General features: G+C 40.6%; 1 non-coding gene across 1 annotated transcript; it reads left to right on the forward strand.

Moving 5' to 3' along the window:
• The first annotated feature begins 232 nt into the window (after positions 1 to 232).
• LOC130132098 (small nucleolar RNA U3) lies at positions 233 to 452 on the forward strand. The gene has a single exon (XR_008812501.1). It is a non-coding gene; the product is annotated as a small nucleolar RNA U3 (small nucleolar RNA).
• The last annotated feature ends 206 nt before the right edge of the window (positions 453 to 658 follow it).

Genomic DNA, 658 nt, shown 5'->3' on the forward strand with positions numbered 1-658 from the left:
TTAACTCAAATCCTACCTCAAGCGAAACATGTAGAAAGCGCTGTCCGTTAATTTTATGCAAAGCTTTTACTCTGAGAAGCTCTCTACTTTCCATCAGAAATACCATTGCCGTGGTTAGCTTGGCTACTGCGATGAGTTGGTCTCTATTGCTGTGGTATTGTCTGCCAGAGCAGATAGAACTCTTACCCCAACCGTAACCAAAAGATATAGAGCCATCCATTGAGTTTATCAAAACCTAATACTAATTTCGGGGATAATTTCTTTAGTTTTTATCTTGAGAAATGTTTTTCTAAAGTGCGAGTCACGCCACCCACCATGATGAGCCTGGGGTGCTTCTCCCTGACCGCGAAGCAGGTACAGAGAAGTGGTTTAATCACTCGCTCTGGGCTTTTGGTGACCATTCAGTGTTGCTTTTTATAGTTATCAAGAGGAAGGAGCATGTTCGGTGTGGTAAAAAGGAGGGGCAAAAATGTAGAAATTCATCAATTTTATCTAAACCTACCCCTAAAACTTAGTCCTAACCCTAAAAACATGACAATTGTAGAAGTGCAATTCAATAAAAGAAACACACTTGTATTGCTGCAAACCCCACCAACAACTTTTCAAGTTTAAAACGGGATAAACTAATCAAGAGGGAAGACAATGGGGGATCAAGTGT

Source organism: Lampris incognitus, unplaced genomic scaffold, assembly GCF_029633865.1.
Source record: "Lampris incognitus isolate fLamInc1 unplaced genomic scaffold, fLamInc1.hap2 scaffold_112, whole genome shotgun sequence".
In the NCBI taxonomy this organism is placed as follows: domain Eukaryota; kingdom Metazoa; phylum Chordata; class Actinopteri; order Lampriformes; family Lampridae; genus Lampris; species Lampris incognitus.